Source organism: Nothoprocta perdicaria, unplaced genomic scaffold (genome assembly GCF_003342845.1).
Source record: "Nothoprocta perdicaria isolate Ctin4 unplaced genomic scaffold, notPer1 scaffold_217, whole genome shotgun sequence".
Taxonomy (NCBI): Eukaryota; Metazoa; Chordata; class Aves; order Tinamiformes; family Tinamidae; genus Nothoprocta; species Nothoprocta perdicaria.
The window spans coordinates 1,083,716-1,100,774 of NW_020455390.1; the positions used below are offsets into that span (position 1 = coordinate 1,083,716).

A 17,059-nucleotide genomic window follows, 5' to 3' on the forward strand; every position below is an offset into this window, starting at 1 on the left:
GAGCATCCCAGAGAGCCCTGTCTGCAAACTGATGCAAAAAGATGAGGGAAACAGAAAGGAGACGCAAAGYTGATGAAGCAGCTGATGAACTGTCATCAATGAAGCAAGGGCAGGGCAGCTCATGCAACTAATTGCTTTCGAGACGATACCAGGTTCTAATCAAAGGAGGATTTAATTCTTCAGCAAAATACTGCACCTTAAATTACCCTCCATAATGTGGAAGCTGCCTAGACTTTCAAAATATGACTGCTAAGGCTCCCAGGCACTCCTCACTGTGCAGATATTAAGATGTATCCAACCCCGAGACGTATCTGCATCTCTTGCCTTCCTGCAATCCCAAAACCAGGATTCCTCCCCAGATAGGCTCTTCACAGCCTTCTCTGCATGAAAGATCATACAAACCTAAAGAAAAAGGACAAAATCATTCTCAGTCTCCTTGCAACTAAACGTTTTCTCACATTCCACATGTACCCGTTTACTACCTGAAGAAAATAGTTTAGGTAATTTTACAACTAGGGAGACATAGGTGAGTGATTTTTCAGCTGGTTTATCCACATAAAACAAAACAGAAGRAGTCTTTCAAGAAAATATTCCTCTAAACCTCATGTCTAGAAAACCACAGAACAAGGCAATATACTCCTTTTCACAGTGCTTTGCACAGATATATACGTGTAATGCAGATTATCAAATACATAACCTTCCTTTTACAAATATAAAATACAGAGAAAAGACTTTACCAATGCAACTTCTCAGAAATTAGCTGTACAGGCTTTCAAAAATTGTTCTGAAGATGACTAGAAGTCAAAGGGAAAAAGTACATTCTTGACACTAATTATAAAACCATACACACAAATATAAAGCATTTCCCACTTTGAAAGTAAATGTTGAGTCAATCTGACTCAGTCTGAGTGTTTACACACACCAGTGAATCGTTGTTTTGTGATGTACAATTTTTACCATTTTATTTTTCAAAACAGGAAACAGAAATGATTAAACTAAGACACCTGCAAGCATGATGCATTCAATTCACAACCTATTTGTAGGAACAGTAATACTCAAAATATATTAAGTAACAAGCCACCAAAGGCAATACCTATTATAAGAAGTGTCACAAGCCCACACGTACCCATYGGGAGATGAGAGGAGAGGCAAAGAAAGGAACCCTCTGCCACTTATTTCAGAAGTGAAAGCAGCTCCAAGATTTTCTTTGCAGAGAGCAAGAAAAATGTTAGTTTGAAGACTAAAGGAGCCACTGAGCCTAACCCCTCACACAACACAGGAGAAAGAATTACCCTGGGGTGCACAGCATGGACCGCACTTGTGCTAGAAATGAAGCATTTTTAACAGGAAGACCAGCAGGCTGAATTTCAAAGCTCAAATAATGACAATGTACGAAGCCAAGAGGCCTCTGTTGTCATCACAGAGCTTCCCAAGTGATCTCCGTTCTGGCTCAGCTGGTCACTCCTCAGRGAATGAGACTGCAGGGAGCGAACAGGACTGGGACACCCGAGGCAGGAGCTCAAGGAGCCTCCTGACAACACATGAGGGTTTTCCAACATGGAAAGTACAGATTTCCTGGGACTAGGCCACTTTATATAGAGCAAGGAGAGAGACCAGGGCACGGCTGACACGCAGCCTCCTCTGCCTTGCTCCAGGCTTCTATGTGGTGCCTTTTCATTGGAACTGCAGGGAGCTCCGTGGTGCCGCTTGCTCCCCAGGGAATCTCCCAAGGTGGGATGCCAGAGGTGCAGGAGTCTGCACCACCRACAGCACCCAGCACCATCCCAGCGTCAGCAACGCGCGAAACCGAGCCCATGGCACAGGAGTTGCACAGGATTTTATAAAAGATCAATGGATGCTGCAGAACAAACATGTGACTAAAGACACACAGCCCTCAACAAGCCCTTATTAACCCTAGAATGGGGTAAACTGCAAAATTTCAGAAGTTGATTTCAGATTTCAAACAACACCCATTTTGGCTGGAGCTTCACTGCTASCTGCACTCAGTTCAAAACAGCCTCGAGGCCTGTGATGAAGTTTATATTCTCCAAAAAGCAGCCTGGTACCAGAGTCAAGTACAACACAACAGTACTCACAGCGACGGAAAACTAATATGTCAGTCGTCCCCTCAYGGCGGCGATAAATCCGAATCAAGTGCTTTCAGACGTCAAGTTAAAATTTGAAAAATCCAAACACTTAAATTCAGCTCATACTCGGTGCAAACATCTCTTTAGCACTTGTAAGTTGGCTACTGCAAAGCAGCCAGTTTAGCCATGGACCAGCTGCAACCTAAACCAGCAGGTCAACTTACCTCAGCGCTACCTTTTAAAGGGAAGGGTGACAACAGGCACGAGGGCTTGATGGTTTCACACCTCCCAGCTAACCAGTTACTACAGTTAATAGGGAAATTGCTGCTGGTACCTGCTCATTTTTCCAGCAGCGCTGAACGCCCATGTCCTCGTGGCTCACTCGGCCTCCTCTTCAAGTGACATAAATGAAGCTGCTCCCCGAAGCTGCACCACGAGTAACGTTTCGGCCGGTCCGGCACTGGCGACTTCTCTCTAGGAAGAGCAGCAGTGAGAAAAGTCAGAATCCTCTTAAACAAAGATGTATTTGAATAAACGTCTCTGGGATCCACCTGAAATGTAACAGCAGAAAATCTAATSTCGGAAGGACCAGAGGTGAAGTGTATGGACAAGTGACTACCAGGGCATCCCATCAGCACATCCCAATGGTAGCTGGATATTTAAAAGTAACAAAAATTAAGAAGCTTTAGAAAACAAAAAGGTTTTCTAAAGGTTTTTTTGCAAGGCTGTGGCCTTGCAAAACACTGGCAGCATCACACAGCTCAGCCACTTCCCAGACCTCTCCCAGCACCAGTCAAGCTCAGCACGTTCCTAATCTTTTGCGCAAGCAGGAGGGAGCATCAGGTCTTTCCCCGCAAGTCAAAGCTGACTCCAAAGTTAAGCATTCTGTTAATGGATAAAGTTTTGGAAAAATGAATAGTTTCTGTGGAATATGCCTTCAAAACCCACCCATCTGACACTCTGCAAAGGTGGGGGATCCGTCCATCTGCTCGCATCCCTCCAGCATCGACAGTGGGAGACACGTGCTGGATTTCCACCTGATGCTGTCCAAAAATGTAAGTGTTGGCMATTACTTACCATTTCTGGGGTTAAATAAACCCAGAAGTTGCTTTGTTGTCAGCAAACAAAGAAAATGCAGAAAAACAGCAATTACAATTCCTATGTCTRGTTTAAGACTGGAAGGGAATGCATATAAATACATTATTACAGATATATTTATGTATACATACGTATGCAGTCTCAAGGTATATTTYCTTTGACCAAAAAAAATCCTCCATAAGATAAATGAAACCCCAGACTTGAGAGATTCAAAAAAAGATTAAAAAGGAGACCCCCTTGCTGATCTCTCAGCATTTTTAAACACAGGTAACTCCCACACATGGAAAAGAGCCCACTAAAACAGAGAGCTGCTCTTAACAGCCATGAGCCTGTAGCTGCCCAAGGCTGAGCACAAACCACCCAAATAAATTCCTGAATTTTGCATGTAAAATACTGCCTTCCAGGATGGAGTTTAAAGCATCTTCTCCTCGCCGGTAAGCAGGACGAGAACTGCCTGGGACGGGAAGAGCCTTGGGGGACCAAGCGCTTTTACCAGCAGATCAGTTTAGACACTGGCATTTACTGGTGTCTTTTATAGCCTCCCACTGGCTTTTAAGCTGCTGCCTCCCAGGTTCAACGTGAGATGGGATGCACCTAAGCAAGCCTAAGGCAGCAAATACAGAGCACTCTGCTGCGTGGATGTGGACTGTAAAAAACGCACGAACCCACTTGCCCCCTCGCTAAAGACTGTTCGTGTGAACTGGATGGCTACAAAACCTGGAGGGCTTAATATAAAATAAAAATCACCTGGACACAGAGTCACAAAACTACTGCTGAATGATTTTTCCTTTCCTGTATTTAATTTAGCCATCATGGACCCAAGGAATTCTTTTAGCCTAGTGTTTCTCCTCCTAACAAAATCCCAGCGGGAACATCTGGATTCAAACCTTTCTCCCCGCAGATGTATTTTGCTTGAAGAACGGAGCACACGGAGCATTATTTGCTTTGGAATTCCCTGCTCCGGGACAAGGYCGGCTGCAGGGTGCGGCTTTCATCTCCTGCATCCAAGGGCGGGAGCGTTGTGCCGGGGCTCTGCCTTCCTGCAATCCCACCTAATTCCAAGTGTTTTGGTGCAAAATAAACACTTACAGGGAAGACAGCACCACCAGCAGCTTCGGAGCTCCGATTCCTTCCGAGAGGAAACTTTGCCCTCGGGATGGGCGCACGTTGCCCGGGCAAGCAGCCTCCTCTCCCAACGGGAGAGGAYGGGAGGGTTTGTTATTGTAGCCGGGGGCTGATAACAGCTTATCAGCAAAGGTCGAACTCCACATATTTGCAGAGCAAAAGCACTGAGGAGGTTTTCCAACTGGTTTTCTCCGTCTTGCTAGGCTGGACCCTGCGGGAGCAAGCCTGGTCCTCAGACACCCTCAGTGCCACCAAAGTAACCCAAAACTGGGAAAAAAAAAGAAGGCAGAGCTGGAAAACGACTCAGGAGTCAGTGCAGGTGACAGAAATGTCCTCCTTGGCCAGAAGAAGCTTTGCAAATTTGTGCAGACTTTAGGGCAGCTTCAACATAGCAGCTAATGCACTAAACACAGGTTGCTGCAACAATTCGACCATCGTTGGGCAGGAAAGACCTTTGATTTCTGCCCCAGACTCCTGAATTGCCAAAGGCTGATGCAGCTTTGAAACAGGGGAAACAAAAGGAGCWCCCTGAGCGATGGCCTCATTACTAATTTATCCTGGTTGAAGCTGCCACCAGCAGCTGCGGCCTCGCTCACCTAACAGCAAATACTGACCAGCAGTGGCATTTAATGGGGTTTACTGCCTGCTGCCCCGGCCCCTGCCACGTTCTCAACGTGTCCTGGCTCAGTGTAGGTATCAGGGTTAATAAACGAAGCCCTGATGCATCCGCAGGGTCCACGGGGAGCAGGGATTTACTCACTGGGATACATCTGCTGCCTGCTAGGAGGGAGCTAAAAGCCGAGGCCGGGAGGTGCCATCGAAACGGTGCTTGTCGCGCGGGGGCCTGCACAGAGTTGGCTTTCACAGACATTGGGGTAGGACAAGTGACAGGAGCAGCTAAAAAAGCAGCGTCCTTCATGAAGAAATGCTCCAAAATGTGAAGCAAAGGCATTTTCAACCCCAGAAAATCCCTCCTGTCAGATCAGACAGGCTGGGGCTGCGCTTTCCAGCCACTCATCCCCAGGCTGGCGTGTGAACGGCTCGACCTGTTTCCCCTCTCGCTTACAAGACGCATTCCCGGCAAGTCAGCAGCATCTCAGAGGCTCTCCTGGTCCAAAGCCAACACGCAGATACAGGGGATGAGCTGAACGCCCCTGCAAGGTGCCTGCTGGCAGTGAGCTGCAATGGGAAAAGACCAAGCAGCAGCTCAAGCTCACCTGGATTCAGCTCATTCCGCTACAAGACCTCGCTCACTCAGGTGCCTTGGGTCTGCTCTAACATCCAGGCTGGTTCATCAGGAGGACACATCTCTTCTAGGTTCCTCCAGCACCTTTGGTCTCCTCATACCCGAGTTCTTGGGATATATTAAGTGATGTGACTCATAGCTGCCATCTGCTCATGGTCACCTTTTCTCTGCTGTCCTGAAGGACAGACCTCAGCCCCGTGCGACCTATTTTAGGAGCGTGGGCTTTTCAATATCCATGCGGCACTGTTCTGAGCTAAAACAAAGTAAATCAAAGAAGTAGAGCACGCTTTTGCATGGAAGATTGAGCATTTGCAACATCCCTCAGTCACTGCAGAAGTCCCTGGCACAGCCAGTGCCCAATTCTGACTCTAAGCTGCAGACCAGAACCATCCTACCCAATTACACTGCCCTGTTACAGTAGAGAAAGGCACAAATAACCAGCCAGGCCACTTAAGTTGGGGTGAAACCTTCCAATTTGCAGCTCTCCATAGCAGCTTCTCCCCATCAGCCGTGGTGAAGGAAAAAACACCCAGGACACCCAAAGAGCAGAAGGGCTGGAGGGGAGAGGAGCCCAAGGGCAAAGTCATCACCTGCATCACAGGAGCTGTGTCAAAGCACAGAGCAGACACTGCACCGAGCACCCTTGGGCCCCACAAACTCTTCCCTGGTGCCAACCAGGAGATTCGCAGCAAGCACCGTTCCCACACTGCTGAGCTGCACGCGACTGTCTTGACCTCTACGTGGCACAAACTGAAAACCACAGGTGTAAAACTCAAAGAGGAGGAGCACGGAGAGCCCTTCTACAAAGTGCTACAGAAACAGCAGGCAGAAACCAGCAACATCCTACTCGATTCCCTTCGTTACACACAACACAGGAGCACGAGCACTAGCTAAGCACATCAGTGGAGCTCTAGAGAAGTGGCCTCAATCTCACAGCGCGGGCAGCCCAGCGAGGTCCTGGGAAGAGCCTCACCTGAGAGCAGCCGCTATCGAGCGGCAYCCGAGAGGACGGTGGGTGCTGCAGAGCTCCCAAGGGCGGCGGGTGCCGGCCCAGCACACGGGGCTGCTGCAGAGCCACAGAGGGAAATTCAGGTGGCAGCAGCAAAGGAAAGGAAGCCACGGAGCCCTGGGGATGGCACCGGGGCTCCTTTCCCTCTCTTTTCCTTCAGTTGTGCCAATCTCATTTCAAATAGGCTCAGATGGGTTACATCACTAATTTGGAATCTTCTTCCCCACACATAAGTTCTTTTTAGTCCCTAAAACGAAAACTTTCCTTAAAAATAAAGAAACCACCAACCTCTCAGCCCCTGTCCCCAATGCATCCTATGGCCTTTTTGCAAATCTCCACTGCCATTTTTCATCTCTCCTGTTCTTCACCTGCCCTGAAACATCACCCCCTTCTCTCTCCTCCACCTTGGGAGGGCCCATGAAGCCCCAGCCATGATGACAAGTTCCTTGTGCAGCGCAGGGAATACCCATTCCCTCGGCAAGGGGCCACTTCCAACAGGCAGTGCGTTCACTTAACTTCTGGCACCTGGAGGCCACCAATRGTCAGAGCTCTCACTCTTCTCATGCTATCCCAAACTGTTTCCACTAACACCTGACCTTCCATAGTACTCCATTTCATGCCTTGTAGACATCATTTTCACTGAAAAAGAGCCTGCAAACTCCTTTTTTTTCCCCTTTCCTTCTTTGGCAAAGCTCCCAATAATCAACCCCAGGGCGTTGCAGTGAGGAGCTCACAGCACCTTGCCCAYGACCAAGCCCCACCCTGGGCTCCCACTCCCTAATGCTGCCTCTGCTCCTTTCCTGGGCTCCTTCTTCAAGTCCACTTCTCCTCGCCAGCAAGAGTGAGGGCTGACACTTCCCTCACCCTCTTTCTCCCTCTCGCYGAAACCTTCCTACTGCTGCTCTAATAGCCCTTGACTTAACTGGGACAAGGAAAATTATTCTGGGCTCTTGTGCCCTAGCAGTGAGGGGATTCTGTGTTAACCATCCAGAGCACTTAGGAGTCATAGGGAAGCCCCGGGCACCTGCTCTAATACTCCCTTATACCCACGTTTTAACAAACTTGCCCATTTTTTACCAGATGCGTCCATAGGAATCAGGTTTATTGCTGCGGACATATACTTCCTTTTTGCACAGGAATACTTAAAAAAAAAGGCACAGAATTCCACCTCCTCACCTAGGCCACAGCCCTAGGCTGAACTGGGGGMCCATGCAGCACCGCTTCAGCGCAGAGGTCTCGTGGCTGGAGCTCTGTGCTGCTTTCCTCACCRCTACCAAGTGGACAACAAAGATGCTGGCATCAGGAAAAGGTCATTACAGCTTCATTTCTTCTCCCCATACTAAAAGGCATGAGGAACCACCAGGAAGTTGAGTTTATTCCACCCTGCTGCAGCTTAAACACTAATGGAAAGTGGATAAACTGACTCCAGGAGCATCCAATGCAGCTCAGCCTAACCTGGTTGCTTCCATCAGGCCTGTTTAAATTAAAAGATTAAATCAGAGCTCTGCTTTGGCTAAGATTAAAAGCTACCTCAAYGCACAACAGTGTTTAGATTGCAAGGATGAATAAATTGCAGTAACACATCTGCACCGAGGAGCTGAGCACTCTGCAAAACACTCAACTCAAAATAACAGATAGTCAAACACGGGAGAATGGAGACCAAKTCTGGAGCTAAATAAACAAAAGTACCAGTTTAGAAGTGTAATTCAAACTTAATGCTATTCCAAGAGGGCAAGTGCAGAGTGCTTGAGAAGCAATATCATCTTATTTGGCAAGATACCGTGCAGATAAATAATGCTAGCTGGCAAGYATACAGTGAGCTGGAGCTGCACCTATTTTACACTCATGTATCTAACCCCTAATACACGATCAGAACATAAGCAGACTTTATCCAGGCAATGTAAAAACATGCAAGATTTAGGAAAAGTACAGCAGAAGAATAAAATCGTTACACTCATGACATTGRAAACAAAGTGTTTGAAGCCATACCTCGTTTGTTTCCCCCCTTCAGGTGCTACAAGGTTTCACGGGGTTTTGCCTATCTCAATGGCAACTCAGCCTGTTTTATGGACCAAAATAGGTTTTTCCTCACAGTTCTCAACAAGAGAAAGTCACACTGCAGCCCTGAGCACGGGCGCTCGCTCCCTACCTGAGCTGGGCTGCGGCTTCCCCTCAGCCAGCAAGAGACCGGCTCGGGCATTCCCAAGGGATTGGGCATTCCCAAGGGATTGGGCATTCCCAAGGGATTGGGCATGGAAAATCAATTATACTGAAGCAGCTGCATAAAACATCTGTAAGGACAGCAAGTCTTGGACTGAGACCAAGAGATTTCACGGAACATCCTATCAGCCCGCAGTGATAATATTCCACTGGACACAGCAAAACAGGTAGTCTCCAAGACAGCAAACAAAATATACCCAAAACTCTATATTTATATATTGAAATATATATACACCCACATAAATATACCAAGCAAGTTGTAGGATTCACTGCTTTTATTTACTGCAGAAGTAGCTTGGACAAAAGCCACAAGCTCAACGCGGGGCCGCCTTCCCAGGACACCTGCTGCTGTGGCCCAGGCTGCTGCCACGACGTGGGCAAGAGCTCAGTGCCTCCTCCTGCACTCCCAGCTCCCAACACGACACCCTGCAGGTCTCGGCACCGCAGGTGCCGCTCGCCTGGCCTTGAAAGCAGCAAGTCTTGGGAGGAAGAAACTGAACAGCCCTGAAACCGAACCGAGCCCTGAAGCAAGGCTCAGCTTCCCATCCCCTTCCTCAGAGCGACGCGGATGGGAGCAGAGGCCAAGCTCGGCAGCTGCTGTAAACAGTTTTCTCACCAGTCACAAAGAGTCTTTTCTTTCTTGCCTAGTGGTGCCCTCCCCAACACCGCATCCCCTCCTCGCTGCGAGTGTCGCAYGCAGGAGATGCTCCCCGGCACAACCACGCGAGCAGAGGCTTAAACTCATGAGGATACCGAGACACAGGGCACCCAGTCTGCAAAAAAAGCATGGGAAGACTGAATTGGGTGTAGGCAAATGTTCTCCTGGGCCTGCTTTTCAGACAGAAGAGTATCTGTGCACCAGAGGCCTCTGGCTCCACCACTGGACAGGCTGAAATAACTTCTGTGCAGACAGAATGACACTGGGTATTCACATAGACACGTTGTCCACAAGTTATACTCCAATTTATTAGAATTAGAATCCACTATTTGAATTAATAGGCACTATCTATACACATACATATATCAAAGTGACATGTATCAGTATATAATAATATACCGATACACTATATATACAAATATATAATCAGTATATACACATCTCAATAAAGTAACTAATAGAAATGCAAATTTTCTAATCAAGAATATTATAAAGCAGGAAATAGCCTAATTAAAATCAGAACTAATGTTCCTAATCAAGCAAATGTGGGCTTACATGGGCTAATAGCATTACTTTACATGTTACTTATTAAAGCACCATTTTTAAACTTAAAGTCTAAAATAGGATATTTCGCATCTTCGCTGTTTGTGTCAAAACTCCTTTACTTTTATTTCCATATTGGAAGCAAAAATTAGGTAACATGCCCCATTTTGATTTCTGCTATTAACGAATTTTATAGAAGAATAGTGTATGGTCACCACCTACAGCCCTAAGGGCCTGAGCACTAAAGATAACATAAAAGATAACAAAAACTCTACCAAGCATTATTTTGATTAAGTTTCACTCAAGCATGTTCTGTACTTCATCCTCTTTGACAGCAGGCCCTCTTCCTCAGCCTCTCTGAGCAGTGATAACACCACTCGAGATGCTGCTCGAACAGAGCTCAAAAAGGGCTGGCTCAATTAAATATATTCACCAAACTAAAGAGAGTGCATCTTAAAAAAACCTTCCTGATATAGTTTTTAAAAATCCAAATAAATCATCTCTTAGCCTAGGTTCTCAAGCTTTCTCAAGCACCTCCAAATTAAATATAATTAAGTGATATGGTGTAAAAAATACCCACTTTCCAGACACTTCCTCCAGTGACAAAACGCCCAGATTGGCRGGGCTGGGCCACCCCAGAAAGGCAGATGGACACTAAGCCGAAACGAGGGCAGACTGATCTTTGGGCAGATTTATGGTCCGGGCCCAAGACAYGGAAAAGCTCCTTAGTCAGAGGCCAACCAGATGTACTCACCTTCAGGACACTGCAGCTTCCAGAAGGAAAGCGTCGCTTGGCTCATTTTGGGAAGATGTAACGGTCCATCAGTGCTTGGAGTCAGACCTCTTGTTCTTCTTRTAAACAGGTATCCTGGACATCTAAAAAGAACTTCAACTTAAAATATAGCTCGAATAAAGATGCTATGTTAAATAAACATCACATTTTCCTCCTTTTTAAATGGTGCACTGAAGAGTTACCCAAAAACAACCATCCAATGGCCACAGTCCAGCATAATGATGTTGCYTGAAGAATCAGAAGTTTCCTGCTTTCCCCCTTTGACCCTCACAGCTCATATATTTATTAAGTTCATCACAGTAATGTATTGAGAATTTAACCTAAAGGTTGGGCGAGAGGAGCAGCAACTTAGAGGCCAGCCAGTGACAAAGCTAAGAATTACATCATRTTATCAAAGGGGTCTTTTCAAAGCACCTCCTGCATTTCACTTATTGACATACTTGCTACACTTAGGCTCATCTCAAACATAGYAACCCCACTTAATTTTGTTAGGGTGAAAGATGAGCTTCCTCAGCCCTGCTGGAGACATCCCCCCTTCCCAGTCCAGCTGTACAGCCCAGCCAGGGTACATTGGGGTTGGAAGAAGTYGGCTATAGGTTTGAAAAATAGGACTGAAAAGGCCAAACAGAGTATTTGGATTGTCAGTGAGTAAACACCATAGAAACAAGTRCCAAGAAATGCCCTAACAGGCACCTTTCGCAGCCAAAATAACTACAGTACTAGCAAGAACCAGACCAAATATACAGATATATTACTGAGTCTATTTATTTATTTAAATATCCAGCTTTTGAGGAGACTCTCCCTCCTTTCGGACTTAACTCTAGGGGTCTACACAAATCCAACAGCTCACGGCTTGCCCACACCAGCATGATCCGACACGAACCACATCTCCTCGTACCACACTGGAGCGTGCCCTTTCAGAAGTGTCCACCAAAGAGTCATAAAAGCACCCGAGGCAACAAAACCCTCCATCTATTTTGGTTTACTCAGGTCACACCCTCCATGCTCCCAGCAGCCAGGACGTCTAGGAAAAGCAGCTACTTCCCAATAATTACAGTCCAAAATACACTATCCATTTTTGCTTTCACGAGCGGCTGCTCGGGATGCAGYGTCCAGACTTTTGCTCTCCAGTTTGTTGCTACTTGTTGCTGCAATTTCGGAGAGTAGCAGAATGAGAGGGTGAGCGGCAAGTGCTGCACGAGCCAGGAAAGTGGAAGGGCTCTCAGGGAGCTGCACAACAGAGCAATTCCCAAGAGATGCCTGTCAACCCCTGCTGCAGATCACGGAGCATCTACGGGCTGCWGCCGCTCACCCAGGCTGGGTCCTGATGCGGCAGCACAAGTGGAGCCTTCAGGCTGCTTCACACCCTCCGTCGGTTGTGGTTTTCCTGGTGACACAAACACGAGAGCCCTGCAGGGCTCCCTTTTTGTCCCGGGAGAGGCATAAAAGGACAGGAGTCTTCCCTGTGTGACTCTCATATCCCCAAGGGAGGTCTTGAAGCCACTGAGCAACATCTCACATTGCAGGGCTCAGCGGGGCACGAGGAGGAGAGCGGGTGATGGGAGCCCTTGGAAGCCACCTCAGCAGCGACTCAAAGGAGCCTCCATGTGAAGAGAGAAGGACAGGGYTTCGTCCCTGCTCACACACGTGCGTCTGAGAGGGACCTTCAGGCTTCAGAGAGGTCACTGGGCTCATGTCGAACCCCTTCTCAACGTGGGTGCCCTGGGCTGCACCCCCACCTGAGCCCAAAAACCCACTTCACCAAGTTAGCCAGGGACTCTTTGCATCGAGCTACCTGATGAATCATTACTAAATTGATATATACACATCACTGTGATGTAACCATTTAATTAGACTGAGACTTACACAAATCACGTTGCTAATTAGCTCTCCGTAATCCCCTGACCTCCATCTGGAGCTCAGCCGAGATCTCCATCTCAGACACCCTAAACCATCACACGTGCTTGGAACCCGGATTCTCACATAAACACACACGCTGCCTTCAAATTCCTGCAGCTGAAGAAGCTGAGAGGAGGACTGAAAAAAACTCTTACACTTGTTCCATGGGCTCCTCACAAATAAAATAGCAGGATTTATCAAACAAATCTTACATTGAAAAAGAAAATGCTTCCCATCAAACACAAACCTCAGGTCACAGCTAAKGAAGTTGATGCAGGACACAACTGATCAGCTTCCAATAAATACAGGGGAAGATCTCCCTAGAACCACACGGTGACAGTGAACTAACTCACTCAACACACAGTTTATTTCCCTTATTCCTCTTTTTCCCTTATTTCCCCTTTTACTTGCATACAAATAAGGCAACATATATTTTTTCCCATTAAAACATATTGAAATAGCTTCACCAAAAGCACCATCCAGAACTGGCAATGTTTTCGCTAACAATTTCTCAACCTATTTGAAAAATCCTATTTCCCACGGTCAAGTCAGAGCTGTCGAGGCCACCTCCTGTGCAGAAAGCCTCTTAACTAGAGAAAAAYGAGTTTTATTTAATATACTCCTCTCGGAGTTGTATGTTGAGCTCCCCATTGCAAAGCACTGAAGAGGGAAACCCTCTGTATTACAAGGAAATGCACCTAATCTTGTCAGTTCCACAAGAATCCTTTTCTTCTCCTGGAATTTTATCAGTCAGGTTTTAGGTTCTGTAAGTAAGCCCAAAGCAGCAAGGAGAAGGTCATGGCGCAGGCAGARACCTGCTGTATTTGAAAGCAGTAACTGCAAGAATGAAAGGGGTTTTTTGTTTGTTTTTCTTCAAATTATAGTGCGTGTGTAAAGCCCCAAACCTGCAACGGGAAGAATGCTCCCAGAAGCAGGACTTAATCAATAAACTGGCCCATCTGCACCCAAAATTTATTGCAGCTCAGGGTAACTTAAGTATAAATTAGCACAACAAGATTAGAAACGACCCTCAGGCTTCCCCCAGACCCGGCACCAATGGGGAGACCCCAAAGRCTCATTACTTAGGCACTTCCCGGTGCCTAAAGTGACAGGAAGGGGGATAAACTTAGCCACCCCCTCCAGGTGCAATTATAACCACCCACCCACGTCCCGCTGCTGACAACAGCCCCACTGCCACAGGGCACGAGTTTGCCGAACAACGGGCCGTGCACAACAGCCCTAATGCTCCACATTCCAACTCCCACTTCCCACGAAATGGCATTTTAATCCATTTTTTAATCTCCTGCAGAAGCAGGAGAGAGGGGCGAGCTGCTCCAGCGCCCCGTCCGAGCAGTTCCAAGCACCTTTGCCACAAYATTCCCCCTGCCAGGGCGGCAGGTGACGCTCGGCGGGATGACATGAAACCAAAGTCCTCGGCAGCGAGTCAATATTTAACTTAGGCACTGCAMTATCGAGACCTGCACGGAGAATCCCACAGTAATTGAACAGATCTTACCTTTCTAACCAAGGATACCTGCTTTATGAGAAGCCGTATAGATAAATTCCACGAGGAGAGTGGTTGAGATTAAGTTTCAGTAAACTAAATAAAGGGCCCGAAAGAAAAGGCTTCCATAAAAGGGGATTTAAGCAAGGCGACCTGCACCTTGCAGAACAGGTTCAGAGACGGGCAGAAGCCACGGGACAAAAGTCACTTAAAACTCCAAGTCACACCAAGCTCTGGCAATTCCGTGTTTTCCGAGGGAAAGCATTTGGAATATCCCAATTAGCCCACTGCACTTTATTCCAAAGGCAGTTTCCTGTAGACTACACCTGGCTGCACCCTTTATCCACCCATTCCCTGTTCTTAAATGTGATTTTTTTCCCCTTGATACTCCCATGTTTACTGCTATTGTTCTGTAAAGCCAAGCATCTGCTCTAAGGACTCCAAAGCAGTCACTAGCAACACACGAGGGTGGCAAACTTAAGGAAAGTAGGATTGTGAAAACCCTAAATTCTGCGCTTTGTAACATCCRTATTTTCCAGCACAGTCATCACCCAAACGAAAACTTGCAGGAGACCTAACAGAAAGATTTCTTTTGCAGAAAGGGCGCAGAGGGGAGAGGACAGAGCCGCTTAAGCTGGGTTTAAACCCCCGGAGAGACGGGCTCTAGCAACACTTCTAGGGGACACTTCAGACCGGGATGGAGCGAATTAACAAACCTGCGGCCCGAGCGTTTCGCCACTGACCGGCTGCCGCTCCTGGGGATCCTCTGCCCCCCCATAAGCTGATTTAACCGTCTAAGTCGGTAAAAAACTCGCCATGAGACACAATGGGGGGCAGAGAGGGGCCTGTCCCGGTTACCGCTGCCTAAAGGCGCCCGTCGGGAGAAGGAAGGGACTGGGAAAAAAAAAAAACGGTCTCCAAGGGGGAGAACCGCGCCGGGAAGCGCGGCCTCGGGGCGCGCCGCCGCGGGCGGCCTGGCTGGGCTCGCCCGAGCCGGCCGCGCTGCCTCTCCCCGCCGTTACCGCTGCCTTGTAACGGGCGCCTCCCCGGCGCAACGGCCGCGCCAGCGCGGACCGGACTGCGCCACGGCCGCCCCGTGTGGCGCAGCCGCCGAGACCCGGCTCCGACCTGGGGCCCGGGCCCGGCTCCGACCTCGGCCCCGCCGCCCCCAGCCCCAGCCCCGGTCCCGGTCCCGCCGTTACCTGGGCGCCGCATCCGCGCACCGTCCGCGCCGCCCGCCGCCCCGCCCGCTACGTCACGTCCGCCGTGCGCGGGGGCGGTGCTGGCGCGAGGGGGCGGTGCTTGGCGCGCGGGGGGCGGTGCTCGGCGCGCGGGGGGCGGTGCTCGGCGCGCGGGGGGCGGTGCTCGGCGCGCGTGCGCGGCTGGCGCTGGGCGGGGGGCGTGGCGGTTATGGCGGTTGCAGCCGTTATGGCGGTTGTGGGCGGGCGGAACGGGGCGCCATTTAAAGGCCCCCCGACGAGCCCTGGCCTCCTTCCTCATGAGCATTTAGGGCACTCGTAGGGSTGCTTGCGACGTAACGCGGTGTCACCGAGGAAGAGCAACATAAACACAAAAAGGGGCCATCCTGCCTGTGAGGCAGCCCATACTTGCCTAAACTTAATGAAGAAATGGGAAACGTGCCCCGCGTTCTCAGTCCTTTCCCAGTGGGAGTTGTAACGTTGCATGCTACAACTGCCCAAGCACCACCTCACTGTCCCCATGTCACCTTCTCCTTGGGCAGGAAGGGCCCTGGGGACCCAGGCACTGGCAAGGGGGAACATCCTGCACAGGACCTGGTGCTGTTGTCCTGGGCTAGCAAATGTGTTACAGGAGCTCGCCTGGGSAAAGGGACTCGCAGCCCCATGTCGCTGCTGCTGGGACGGATCATTTACCCACAGCCTTTGGCGAACGGCCCTCCCTGCCATTCCTAGCCTTGGAGTATGGATTTGATGCTCTCCTCTTGAGCATCTTCGTTTCTGCAGGATTGGAGGGGACACCCAATGTACTTTCCAAGCATTTCCCTCCACTACCTAATCCAAAGGCACCAGGTGCCCCTTCCAAAGGATGTGGGTAAATGAACCGTCCCAAGCAGCAGCGGATGACAGAATTTGACAATGTGCAGAGGAACATGCACGAACTATCTCTCTGCGWCCTGGAAACAAGCTGCTGGTTACGCAGCCTTTCACCCAGTTAAGCTTCTTCCATAATCATAATTCTTCCATAATCATCGTTTATTTCCCTAATGGTATCCACTGTCCTAGAGACAGACAGGCAGGACTGAAACCTTGTCCTCAATCTGTAAAATCAGCTCTTTTATTTTTTTCATGGCAAATAATTCTTTCATGTGGATTCGTGCTCAGAAGGGGCTCCTGCTTCACCCTATCTCCAGCAGAGAGGTTAATAAAAGACAGCTAAAGTAGAGCTGTAAATTATAAACAGAATACAAATCCCCAAAGTGATCTTTGCTTTTCTCCTGGTTAATGAAAAAACAGCCGATCAGTCACAGCCCCAACGTGTCATGCTGTACCCTCCCCAGATACGCCGCTCTACATGCAATGGCCAAGTATTATCCCTCCTACAAAAAACAGAGCCAGATTTTCAAATTTATGTGGTTTAACAAATTACAGAGGAGTTCTGGTGGGCCACCAAGACGGCAATGGGGCAAGGAAGGCGGTAGCTGCTGTGAGTGAAGGCTGTAGCTATATATATATGTGTATATGTATGTATATGCACACACATACTCGGAAGAAGCCCTTCTTTCCCTTCCGTTACATTTCAGGCCAAAGGATAGGGAATCTTATGTGTATTGAGTGGAAATGTGCGCTGGGGAGCTGGGACCTGCCCTGGGTTGTGTTGGAGCCGGGGTGAAAGTCCCTT

At 48.6% G+C, this 17,059-nt stretch overlaps 1 protein-coding gene across 1 annotated transcript in view; it reads right to left on the minus strand.

The window, feature by feature from the left end:
* MAP3K13 (mitogen-activated protein kinase kinase kinase 13) overlaps positions 1 to 16,934 on the minus strand; it is a 46,106-nt gene extending 29,172 nt beyond the window's left edge. Inside the window, exons 1-3 of the mRNA XM_026038726.1 lie at positions 16,924 to 16,934; positions 10,741 to 10,862; positions 2,422 to 2,561 (exon numbers count right to left, since the gene is read on the minus strand). The gene's annotated coding sequence lies outside the window, so the exon portion shown is untranslated. The remainder of the gene's footprint in view (positions 1 to 2,421; positions 2,562 to 10,740; positions 10,863 to 16,923) is intronic.
* Positions 16,935 to 17,059: the final 125 nt, after the last annotated feature.